This window comes from Lemur catta, chromosome 2 (genome assembly GCF_020740605.2).
Source record: "Lemur catta isolate mLemCat1 chromosome 2, mLemCat1.pri, whole genome shotgun sequence".
In the NCBI taxonomy this organism is placed as follows: Eukaryota; Metazoa; Chordata; class Mammalia; order Primates; family Lemuridae; genus Lemur; species Lemur catta.
Window position 1 is genome coordinate 136,486,488 of NC_059129.1, and position 11,037 is coordinate 136,497,524.

The window sequence follows — 11,037 nt, forward strand, 5'->3', positions numbered from 1 at the left end:
GGGAGAAATAACATACACTCTTTTCTGGCTTTTCTTTTCCTGTAGCTAAACTCTGGGCCTTTGATGATGCAACCTACACCTCCCGGTCCTTAGGGTACCCAAACAGAGGGGTCAGTTGGAGAAAAACAAAAAGAAAAAAAGGCAAAGGCCAGGACACAAGACATATGGGCTCCGGATAAAAGAGATAATTCAGAGTAAAAAATTCTTTCAGTGCAGATTCCTCTACCATTATTTTAGTTTCCATTCTGTTTTCTATGTGGGGCAAATAAAAGCTGTAGAAGTGAGAGCCTCCCACTGCAGTGCAGGGGAGCTGGATTCGGACAGAGTCAGGTTCTAACTGCAGACACGTCCGCCAGGCCGCACCAAGGCCAGCCAGCCCTGCTCAAGGCTAAACCAGAGCTCCAAAACCAGAGACCCCCTAAAAACAACAAAGAAAAAGAACTCAGCTGCTCTGTCCAAACTCAAGCACAAAAGAAAGAGGGGGAAAAATCGTTTCCATATTTCACATAAACACAGATCTCACTGCGACAGTCAGGAATGCATGAGTCAACCCAGGGCTGACAATGATTACCGCACAAATCGAGCCCCCTACTACAATTAATGGCGAGAATGTACAACACAGAACTAAAACGATGGATGTCCCTACTGGGAAATGTTTCTGTTTACCTATTTCAAAATGGCTTTTTAAAACATAAAGTGTCCCTTTAAGTGGGCTTTTAACTTTTTTTGTTCAAGAGGAAGCACCTGGAAGAGACTTTAAAATTTAAAACTTGTGCCAAAGTAATTTGAGATTTCATACTTGCAACTTACTGTAACTGTATATTGTTGGTTTCTCCCAGCCCCCAGACTCCTGCACACTGTGGTTAAGATTAGTCGTGCCCTTGACCAGATCCTGGGTTTACTGGACTGCAGTGGTCATTGTGTGGGAGGAAGGGCTGCAATTCCAGAAGGGTAATTTTAGGGGAAGTAAACTTTCTCGTCGTTGGCTGTCAGCAATGGAAAGTAATCCATGATGAACAGTGTTGACAACTAAGCACTAGAGGTCTGGTGATGGGGCCATCTCATTTCATGACAAAGGAATATAAAAGGAAAAATTTAAAATAACAAGTCCATTTCCTGAGCCTTTCTGTGGTCTGTAACATGAGCTGGGCACTCACTCTTGGTGTCTCATTAATGCTCATAACAACTATATGACACATTATGACACCCATTTCGCAGATGTGAAAGCAAGCTCCGAAGGGCTAATGTTCCAGGTCATACTACCATTACGCGCCAGAGTGAAGATTCAACATGGGGTTTCCTACTCTGCCCCGAGCTGGCTCTGCCATCTCCCTATAGCAGGAGAGACTCCTGTCCCACAGTGTGACCTCCACAGGCAGGTAAAGCCTCTGAATGCAGCAGGGTCTCATGAACAGGATGGATATAGACAAACAAAGCTGACTCCCTGGCTCATTCTCCATGTGATCAAATTAGTCAATGCTTAATAAATAGAAGGGTGAAGAATTTAAATCTAGTGTCTGAAGACCCCATATTAACCACTGTGTGAGCATGTCCCTTGCCCACTGTCAAAGAGTTGGTACTATTAAACTATAAATAGCACTTTCAAATCCAACAGAAGATACACCATGTTTTCAGCCTCTTCATAGCCCACAAACCCCAGTTACCTTGAAAGCCAGATTAAAATAGTTCACTGCATATATGCTACCATATCTAGGGATTATGATTTCTTTATAAAGCAGGGCATGGTCCCACATCTTCAAGAAATTTGAAGGTCCTTCTAATGCTTATTTGATAGCAGTCAGTTCTAATAAAATATTTAAGTAACTGATCTTGTAAGTCCATCTCTCCTCAAGAATTTCCCACTTTAATTTTAAGGTAGCAACTGGCAATATGAAATATAAGACACCTGATGCCTTCAAAAGTAGAAAAGATTAGGAAAATAGGCACATGTTGCCATATCTCCTTAACAATTACATCATCCTTCTATGCTGTAGCTTTTATGCATGTCTGTGTTTTGTTATTTTTAAAGGAGACCTGGCAACCAGGTTCTGGACACCTTCAGAGCACTGATGGAAAAGAATGACAGCAGGTGGCTGGCACACTGTCAAGCCAAGACGGCATCTTCCCCTTTTGTCTAAACAACATGCACTGAGGTCATGATGACAGCATTCCAACAGCAATTGCTGCTCCTGGGACAATTGCTGGTACGTTTTAGGCAGTAACCAAAAACACCATGTCCAGCCGGTGGGCCTGCTGGGGTGTGGCAAGTTCAAATGTACAATACAATTTTAGCAATTTGTCATCAAATGCTTCCCATGATGTCATCAGCCCATGAATGTAACAAAACAATTATCTGTCTCCTGGGTCCCACTTCTCAGCACTAAAATGCAAAGTTACCTTGCCTTTGGGGTTAAAAATTGACCAACGTCTCTTAAATAGGCTTTCTAAAATTATGAAACAAGCTGAGAAAGATGCAAGTCCCACATACTCACTTTAATAATATGATCCTGGCACAGAAGAGACTAAATGTTTGTTTTAAGCAGAACTATGTCATAGTAATAAACCCTCAGGGCAGGAGATCGGTTCTCCCTTGTCAGACTGACCCTAGATATTTTGCCAGGTGCAAGCCAGCCTGCCATAAAACATCCTAAATCCACTGTCTAGCCTTTATGTGGGGGAGCATGACACCTTCCTGTTCTTAACAGGCACCAAGATCTTCACACAGCCATTCCTAAATTACTGATAAAGTTAATTAAGTTTGATTGTATAAGCATTACTTCTAAAAATTTGAGGTTTATCAAAATAATAATGATGCAGAGAAATCTTTAAGACAGTATTACAGGTAAAAAGAAACTATAGGTCAGATTCAAAGTATGCACAAATCCATTTATATAAAAGAAAATAATTATGTATGAATAAGTATAAACATGTATGCAAATGTCTAGGAAGGGTTCTGGAAGGCACAGACACCCAAGTCTAGGAATGGAGCAGGGTTTAGTAGGGAGGGAGCTCTCTTTTCCAACCTATCTAGAGTTTTGTTACTTAAATTTTTCATAAGAAAGTATTTCTGTATTATTTGACAAAAATAAAATCTTCAGGCCACAGAAAGACAATGGGGGAGGGGTAGATATGTGAAAACAAATCACATTCCATAGCTCCCAAATGTTTAATCAGAGAGGATTTTCCTTTAATATTCTTGTGATTACCAAACTGCTCCATGAGGATGCATTTCTGCCTGCCACGTTAGAAGCAGCTGTTTCCTATCATTCATTATCTGCTTCCTCCAAGGCCATGAAAATTGAAAGGCAGTTCTGTCTGGTTCCAGAAGCTGAACATGCAAAGCCGCATCCACACCTTCACCCCAGTGGCATCTTGGACAAAGGGCAGGAAGGCTCCAGACAGGGCCTGCTGCCTTTATATTTCTGAATCTAACCAAGGCATTCTTCCTGCACAACTTGATCGCACCTAAGCCACGGAGCCTCCAGCACCTGACAGTCCGCACCAGTCATGACCTCTACGGCCTCACACCCGCCACCATACTCAGACATTTCACATTCCTTAGCCTAAAAGAAAACAGGATTATTGTTAAACTTTCAACCACCTCTTTCCATTCTGAAACAGGCTGGAGAGAGTGAACGATGTGAATACAACCTCTTGATTTCTGCAACTTACCGGTATGCCATGGCCAACTTCACCCCCTGAATTACCAGTCGACTGAGTCTTTTTAGTTTCCTAAATCTTTTCACCTAGAAGTCCCCCTCCCTCGCCCCTCATCTGGCTGGCAAACTCCCGTTTATCCTTTAAACCATCCTCAAGCAACTGTCTCATACACACACACACACACACACACACACACACACACACACACACACACACACTTCATTTTGTGCTCCTCTGAACAGCTCCTAGACCTGTAAGTACATCCATTACTGAATACATCAGTTCATACCGGGTAATAATTAGCGTTAACCTCTCTCTTCCCTGCTAGACTGAAAACTCCTCAGCACTAGATCCCCAAAACCCGACACTGAGTCTAGTCCATCTGACAGGCGGTTAATAAGGCTTATTGATCAGGACTGCATTATGGAACAGGAAAAAGGCTAGGATATGCTACGCCATTGCTGATGGGTGGGACCTACAAGCCATAAGTTTTAGGAGATTCAGGGGAGGGGGCCAGTTAGGGCAAGGTTGGGAAAACAGTACAATCAGACGCATTCTAAACTAGGAGTCTGGAGAGTTCGGTTCTAGCCTAGGTTCTGTCACTACATCTTAGCCACGTCATTCTCTGGGCCACAATGTCTTTAACCATAAAATGGAACAATTTATTCACACAAGAGAACATGTATTTCGGCTAGATGATCTAAGGCCATCGTCAACCCTCAAAATTATAGTTAGTGATGGGAAAAAAGCACGGAAATCATAGTGCTGGAACCACAGTCCTAGGAAAAACGCTCTCTCTTATTACACACCCAGTAGAAGTCAAGAAATAGACCAGTATGCCTAGTTCACAGGCTGCCAACCAGTTCACAAACCTAAACAGGACTAGTATCTAGGCTTTGCCTAATACCCAATATTTCTTCACTGTAAGGACCCTCTTTGTCTCCCTCATATCAAACCTAAATACAAGCTTTTCCTACACCCTCCACCCAAATAAAATGGATAAATATTTGAAAGTAAAAGTTGATTGCTACCACCTTAACTGAGGCAAGGCCTCTTTGCACATCTAACCAGCACGAGAACATGAACAGCCAATCCTGCATCCTGAGGCTTGTAAACAGACAGTAAATTAGCCACCCAGGCCTGGCGGCGGCTGGCCTTCTCAGGCCGTTGGAGAGGAGGGTTTTAGCTCGATTCATCACTCTGCTTTCTCAGACAGCAAGACTGCCAATCCCGCCGGAGACAGAGCCATCAATTAGCTTGGAGTTTAACTTCTCTTTATGGCGTAGTTTTTGTAAAGTTTTTCAACCTCTAAATTTAGTTGTACAAGTTTGAAAATTGGCAGCATCTAAAATATGCTGTACATGAATCCACTAATTATGAATCACCTCTCCCTACACAGAGTTCTAAAGCTGCAATGTTGCGGGGGGAATATATCTTACAAATATGTCTTTAAAGGTGCCACTTAACACACACACAAAAAAAATTAGACAAATATTAAGTTGGAAACTGATCTAGAAGAAATTATATGCCAGTTTCTCCAGGATTGGAATGGGCCTTCTTTGGCTCAGACAGATTTTTCCAGTTTTAGCAGAACTTTTCTACATTAATCACTTGCTGAAGCCCTGCTCTGGAAGGAGCCATACACTGACTAAACTATAAAAACATTTTTCCCTCAGCTCAAAGATGCCTTTACAAAAAGTCTCCTTCATTTATGGAAAGGCAAATCAAGTGAAGTTTTAAGCTTTTTACTTAACACTCCGTGCTTCCTGGAATCATCAGGTATGAGTCTGGCTCTTCATAAGCCCAGGTCTTTTCTTAACACTAAGTTTCACATTACTCCAGGTTCCTACCTGCGAAGGTGACTCTTTTACACCTATGGGAACAAACCGTCCTTTCTCGCCTTTGTACAGGCAGACTAAAAGTCCTTTGAGAGGTTTGCAACTTTCTGCAATTTGGAAATTGAGGGAAGCAACTCTGGTGACTCAGGAACAGAGGTAATCACCACTCTGATAGCTATTCCCACAGTGCTTACAGGAGCAGAGCTTACGAAACAACTGCTTGGCTCCCAACAAGAACCCGGGCTGGTTTACTTAATTGGGTTTGGCGAGACATAGCACCTTCCCTGAGGAGCTGTTCTGCCAGGAGGATTACTCAGTAGTGTACACACTACACCGTGGACACTCCCATATATTACTGTCACACCCACCGGTTATCAAAAGCCACAGTAAAGCAGGAAATGTAAAAAGTCTCGGACATTAACTGTGATAAAACAAGAGATCTGGCCTTGCAGGGCCTGCCTTCGGTGGCTGCCTCCCCTCTGCCATTTAATGACTGTACTTGACATACCACGATCAGCACCTGTCGAGTCTCAGGACACTATGCTAGTGGAATAACCAAGGAAAGAAATTTAAGAAATCATGGTTGGGCTCAGTGGCCCACACCTGTAATCCTAACACTCTGGGAGGCTGAGGTGGGAGGATCACTTGAGATCAAGACTAGCCTGAACAAGAGCGAGGTGCTGTCTCTACAAAAAATAGAAAAATTAGCCAGGTGTGGTGGCGCATGCCTGTAGTCCCAGCTACTCAGGAGGCTGAGGCAGGAGGATGGCTTGAACTCAGGAGTTTGAGGTTGCAGTGAGCTATGATGACACCACTGCATTCCCGCTGGGGCAACAGACCCAAGACTCTGTCTCAAAAAAAAAAAAAAGGAAGAAAAAGAAAAAGAAATCACCATTACCCTTCCACAGCATGAAGTTTAAGAGGTACAACTGGCTTCTCTTTTCAATGAATGCTGTTTCATACCAACACACTCTGCAAAGGACTTGGTATCCCACTCTCCCTTTACCATTCCTCTCACAGATGTGTCATTTACTATTTGTAAAAGGCAGAGTATCCTTGTTTAATTTGAAGTTGAAACTATCCTGTTGGAGATGTGTATTTTTTTTCCAGGATAGTTCTGTAGTCTATGAAACAAAAATAGCAGCTAGTGTTTTATTAAGCACTTAAAATATGGCAGATATTGTGGGAAATGCTTCAACCACATTTAACCCTCAACACGAACCCTGAAAGTTTAGTAATAGCATGATCCCAAAGTTAAAGATAAGCTAATTGACTAAACAATGTACATACTTGGCCAGCATCACACGTCCTGTGAGAGTAAAGAAGCCAAACTTCGGCAGTCCCCCCCCACAGCCCTGCCTCTGAGCACTGTGTGATAGGACAGCAGCCACACGTGTTCAGGATGAGGAATGACCCACACGCAAACACACTGATTTATCCAACACTAACAGAGAGAGTGGGAGAGGCAGAGGAGAGAGAAAGACTATGAATGAATAAATAAATGAATAAATTTTCTCTCCAGGCAAAACCCCTAAGAGTAAAACAATTATTCCTCTATTGTAGGAAATTAACTACAGGCATGTGCTCCTGCCTTCACCCAAAACAGACACACACCAGTGTGAGCCATGATCTTTAAAAGCTGATTCCACTAGACAGATAGAGACTTTTGGGTTTTACCTTCTTCCCTGCCAGGTGTTTACCAAAGACCTTTATTGCCAGGCCCTAATTTGTAAACAGATATCAGATATACAGATATCATCCTACATCACCTCAAGAACAAATGTTAATACTACTATCATTTGGCTTTGGGATGAAAATGAACATTTTTAAAAGAGACAAAGAATGTTAACTACATGGGACAAAAAAATCAAATAACTCTTCCTGACGTCTCATTGCAACAATATGTCACTTTCACTATAACTTTGGATCTGTAAAGAGCAAACAAAACCAGTAATAACAATAAGATCTATACAATCTGATTTTATAAGAAAAATAAGGTAGTCTTACAACGTTTTTATAACATTATATTTATATAGTTACCACCAAAGATGATAATTACCTACATTAGCCCACAAAATTGTTTTGAGATCCTTATGATGACAAGTTATTATAAAAGATTGATTCCATCTCATTTATCATTTCTGGGAAGTCTACCACGGTTATATTTAGTATGACAAATTTTTCTTAGATTTCTTCCTGAATTCCTAAGGTTGCTTACAGGCACTTATATTTTTTTATTTCTTTGTTATTATTGTTAGAAAATGTTTCTTTTCTCTTTGATTCACTAGACCATGATTTTATGAGATGGAATTTCTACAGCAGGACTAGAACATTACATCTCAAGTTAAAGTTAATTTTAAAATCAGAAAATATGAAAAAGGTACCAATACAAATGCTACCTTAAAATATTTTTGCACTGTCCATTATAGGGATGGCTCTTTTAAAAAGATGAAAGAGGAGAAACAAAAACATCCTTAGGAAGTGAAAACAAGCCTAGTGACACAATAAAAAAGTTATAAAACAAAATTTCAAATTTCTAAAATACACAGATACGGATGTTAAGGTGAAAGTTAAAATAATAGCCAGATATTTCCTCCAGGGGGATCATATATTCAGAAATCATGTGCGGAGGGAAACAGGAGCAGAATAATTGGGTTTTTTATCAAAGGTAACTATTAAAAACTAAAAATTTACCTTGTTAAATTATTTTAAAACCACATTCCACTGAATTATAACTTTGGACGGTTGAAAATGGAAGCTTTCCCAGAACTGAGTATACGTTTGACCCTGGGAATGATGTGATGATGTTCGCCACTGTGACAATCTGGACAACAATACAAGGTGAGAGAGAAGGAGCAGCCACACCCTTCAGAGGTGGGTTCTTGTGGGTTTTGGTTTTTTTTCCATCCTGCCTTAATCAAGTCCATTAAAGTGTAACCCATGTGTTCTTACAGAGGTCAGGAACTCCCAAATGATACTCACATGGCTGCCTCTGGATCTGGTATAGCAAGTGCGTGATTCATCTGGGCCTAGGTCTGGAATGTTGGCAGTGTGTGCTTTCAGGATTTACGTATACAGACACTCCACTGTAAAGAGGTAGGATTCCCAACCCTTAGACGGTATTTCTGGGCACTTCTGGAGAAAAAGTTCCAAAAAACCTTATGTTTGGCCGGGCGCGGTGGCTCACGCCTGTAATCCTAGCACTCTGGGAGGCCGAGGCAGGTGGATCGCTCGAGCTCAGGAGTTCGAGACCAGCCTGAGCAAGAGCGAGACCCCATCTCTGCTAAAAATAGAAAGAAATTATCTGGACAGCTAAAAATACATATAGAAAAAATTAGCCGGGCATGGTGGCGCATGCCTGTAGTCCCAGCTACTCGGGAGGCTGAGGCAGGAGGATCGCTTAAGCCCAGGAGCTTGAGGTTGCTGTGAGCTAGGCTGATGCCATGGCACTCACTCTAGCCCGGGCAACAGAGTGAGACTCTGTCTCAAAAAAAAACAAAACCTTATGCTTTAGCTGACCCCACTAGAGTGAAGTCTCTGAACATGTAAAGGTTACATTATATACTGAGCTAGAAACAATTATTAATCATTAATCAGCAACGGGCTGCAGAGCACAGATGATAACACACAAACCACCCACAACTGGAGGTATGACCTCCTCAGCCTCCCCACCTCCCAGCCATCAGCCCAAACTCCTATCTCTCTTTTTTTTTATAGCTCAAGTCAATGTTTTAGTAGTTCCTTCTTTTTTTAATGAAGAGTTTTTTATGTTTCCTTATGCCTAAGTCAGATCAGTTTTACAATTCACAGATCAAAGGAAATAAATACCCGCTAAATCAAGTTCCTTTCTGCACAGAGCCTTTAAGTGGTATTTCCCCCACTCCAAGATACGGGGCCTCCCCCTACAGTAGGGTGTCCAGTTCACTCTGAGTCTAGAACCTAGCATAGCGCTACACCCCATAAGAGGCCAGCTCCTGCCTGATAGAATTCTGAATCAAATAATAGCATGCAGAAGTCTTAAAAAATAAAAACACATATATATGTGTGCATATATACATATATATGTATTCTTATATGTATATATGTATTAATATTATGTATGTATACATGATATGTACATAATACATACATGTGTGTAATATGTATGTATAATGTGTGTATACACACAATACATACACACACACACATTTCCTCCACAAAGGAAAGCCATAGAAGATCCTTCATTCCTACATTGCTTTCCATGGGCTTAGAGGCATAAACAGGGCCCTGGTGATCTGGCATCCCATTCCCAACACTCCATCCTCATCCATGTCCACTCACCTCACAATAGATCCAGTTATTTCAATCGCTAGCAAATGCCAAAATGCCATGATGTCTTTTACCTCCTAGTTTTCTCCCGAGAACATTCTTTCCCCTATTCTAGGCCTGACTACCTCCTGCTCATCCTACAGGTCCCAATTTAAATGTCTCTTCCTCCAGGTAGCCTTCCCTTGCAGTACGCATTCAAATCTGAGTTAAAGACCCATCCTCTATGCTTCTGTGGTGCCCTATAGCTTAAACGCCTATTGACTTGACTTCAGTAGAGTATCCCACTCTAATGAAGGTGCCAAAGAAACAGGGACCCCCCCCATCCTCCTCACTGCACCTAGAAAGAACATTATAAATGGTAGGTACTCAATAAACATTGGATGAATTATATTTAAAGTTGATTGGTTTATCTCTAGTAGGACCCATCTTCCTACTAATAAATGGCTTCCACCTATGGGCTGTAATAGACATTATTTATATATGATTTCATGGCATTCTGAATGCTTCAGATAAATCTTAAAAGATATAAAGGTAAATCATTAGTAACAAAGAATTCTTCCAAAGTTTTGGATCTGTCCATAACAAATCCCTCCTACCTAAATAGGTAAGTTATGGAATAGCACAGAATTCAGGTAGACAACTGTTTATTCTCATTTCCAAATTTTCATTTCCAAAGCAATGTGAAAAAAAGGAAGAGGGAGAATTTCTGCTGAACAACTCTTCTGTGTAGAAGCCACCAGCACATAGCTATTCACTAAATGAATGGCTTTGTTAGTATCAAAATAAGCGATTGCATAATCTACCGTGTACTGTTACCCAGGTCAGGGAGGGCACAACATGTCCCAATTTATCAAATATCTCGTTACCAAACAGTTACCTATTCCAAAAGTTGATTAGAGATTTTAAAGAAATTAAAATAAAATGCATTCAGTACTTCAGTCACCCTGAGAATACAACAAAGCTGTGTTCATCCAGGGAGGTGCTTTACAATTTGGCAGTTTCTCGGGACGTCAGTTCCTCTCCTCCCACTTGTTCTTCAATTTAATCAGATGTTTGTCCCACCAATGACCCAAAACGACCCCCGTCAAGTTCACCAGTGACCTCCACACAGCTAAATACAACGGTCAGTTCTATCCTCCTCTCACTGACCCAGCAGCAGTCTTTGCCCCAGCTGAGCGCTCTCTCCTTCTGGGAACACACCATCCTCTCCTAGTTTTCCTCCCACTTACTG